Genomic DNA, 2,745 nt, shown 5'->3' on the forward strand with positions numbered 1-2,745 from the left:
AAACACATTCAAAAGCTAGCAGAAGGCAAGAAATAACTAAGATCAGAGCAGAACTGAAGGAGATAGAGACACAAAAAACCCTCCAAAAAATCAATGAATCCAGGAGTTGGTTTTTTGAAAAGATCAACAAAATTGACAGACCGCTAGCAAGACTAATAAAGAAGAAAAGAGAGGAATCAAATAGACGCAATAAAGTGATCTTCTTACCTCAGCCTTTTAAAGTGCTGGGATTACAGGAGTGGGCCACTGTGCCCATCCCTTAGCTGACTTTTAAAATAGGGAGATTATCCTGGATTATCTGGATGGGTTCAGTGTAATCATAAAGGTCCTTAAAAGTGGAAGACGCAGGCAGAAGGAAATATGAGATGTAGAACAGTTAGAGAGAGATGCAACATTGCTGGTTTTGAAGATGAAAGAAGGGGCCATGAGCCAAAGAGTGCAGGAAGCCTCTAGATGCTGGAAAAGGCAAGGGAATAGTTTCTCCCCTAGAGCCCCTAGAACCTCCAGCTCCGCTGACACCTCGAGGTTGGCCTGTTGGGTCTTGAATTGGACTTCTAACCCATAGAACTATAAGATAATATATTTGTGTAGTTTAAGCCTCTGTATTTGTGGTGATTTGTGTTAGCAGCAGTAGGGAACATACACCCATGTGTCAAGGGAGAGGAAACTGAGATCCAGGAAGGTTCACAATTTGTTTGAGGTCTTACAGCTGGAAGCTTTTTGATTCTTCGAGAATCTACTACTCAAGTAGCCATGGACAAGAGCGTCACCTGCCCTGCCCCATCCTTCCAAGAGCATCTGCAATATTCTCCCTCCCTCTCCTGTGACCTGATAGTCACTGTTTTATGAATGCAGAATTTTTTCTTTTTCTTTTTTTGAGATGGAGTTTCGCTCTTGTTGCCCAGGCTGGAATGCAATAGCATGATCTCAGCTCACTGCAACCTCTGCCTCCTGGGTTCAAGTTCAACCTCCTGCCTCAGCCACTCGAGTAGCTGGGATTACAGTTGCATGCCACCATGCACAGCTAATGTTTTGTATTTTTAGAAGAGACAGGGTTTCATCATATTGGCCAGGCTGGTCTCAAACTCCTGACCTCAGGTGATCCACCTGCCTTGGCCTCCCAAAGTGCTGAGATTATAGGCATGAGCCACTGCTCCCAGCCTGAATGCAGAAATTCTAAGACTTAGAGCTGGAAGAGCCCTTAGCAAACATCTCATCACTAGTGAAACAGATTCTAGTGGTTTTTGAATATTTTTTTCTTTTTCCTGCCAAGACATATATGTGGTAGGCTTTTGAATATTTTAAGCTATATAATTTTGTTTCAAACAGCATGTAAATCTGATTTTTTTCTGCTTTTTTTTTTTTTTTTTTTTTGAGACAAGGACTTACTCTGTTGCTGAGGTTGGAGTGCACTGGTGTGATTACAGCTCACTGCAGCCTCATGACCTCCTTGGCTCAAGCAATCCTCTCGCCTCAGCCTCCTAAGTAGCTGGGACCACAGACATGTGCCACCACACCCAACTATTTTTAATTTTTCCTTTCTTATTTTTTTTTTTTTGTAGAGACAGTCTCACTATGCTGCCCAGCTGGTCTTGAACTCCTGAGCTCAAGTGATCCTCACACTGGGCGTGGTGGCGCACACCTGGAGTCCCAGCTACTCGAGAGGCTGAGGCAGGAGAATCGCTTGAATCTGGGAGGTGGCAGTTGCAGTGAGATGAGATCGCACCACTGCACTTCAACCTGTGTGACAGAGTGAGACTCTGTCTGGAAAAAAAAAAAAAAAAAAGGAAAATAAAAGAAAAGGAGCCCTTCAGAAAACCTGGGGGCACTGCAGGGGAAGAGGAAAAGCAAGGGGTTAGGATTCCTTTCCCCACCTGGGGAGATTAAAACTCCATAGAGGGAAGACCCAAGCCAAGGACTCTGGCTGGGGGCCTCCAGCTAGGAGGTTAGGCTTCAGTCCCTTCCCACCTGGAGGAGGAAGAGAGATAGTGAAGGGGAAGACCCCAGGGCCTCAGACAGGGAAGAAGCCTGGATCAACTCACTTCTGAGGGTGCACAGGATTTATCAGCTATTTCTCCAGGAGTAGTAGGATTGAAAAAGAACAGTTGGAAGAAGGCAGTGCCTTCCCAGACATTGGGGATAAGTGAGGGGCCCCCTGGCATCCAGTGAATCACACCATTTAAGGACACTGGGGAAAGAAGGAAGGCAGCTGTTAGATAATTGTCATAGCAATCCCGAGGGTGGGGATTAGAAACCCCGTTTTGCTCAGAGAAGTGAGCCGACTTGCACAAGGTCACGAGTTTATCAGTGGGATCCCAGCACAGCTCTCTAGGTCTCTATAACTCTCTGTACCAGTCCTTGTTGGATTTAGAAGTGTGAACTAAAGATGGGTTTATTGGGTCACCCGAGTGTGTGCTGGCTGGGCTGGACACCCCTCATTCTCCCTTGGGCCCAGGGGCTCCTTCATGGCCCCAGAGGCTCACTCCAGAGTTAGTGACCCTGGAAAGGTGTGAGGAAGGACTCAGCCTCAGGCTGCTTTTGCCAGAAATTTGGTTTCTAAGAGGGAGGAGGAGGAAGAAGAAATTCTGTATATCGTACCGAAGAGCTCTAGGGATGCAGAGAAGATGTGGGGAGAGAAGAGGCTGGAATTTTCTGAGGGAGTTTGAAAATCTAGGAAACAAGGCCAGGCGCGGTGGCTCAAGCCTGTAATCCCAGCACTTTGGGAGGCCAAGACGGGCGGATCAC

This window comes from Rhinopithecus bieti, unplaced genomic scaffold (assembly GCF_001698545.2).
Source record: "Rhinopithecus bieti isolate Rb0 unplaced genomic scaffold, ASM169854v2 scaffold_14826, whole genome shotgun sequence".
In the NCBI taxonomy this organism is placed as follows: domain Eukaryota; kingdom Metazoa; phylum Chordata; class Mammalia; order Primates; family Cercopithecidae; genus Rhinopithecus; species Rhinopithecus bieti.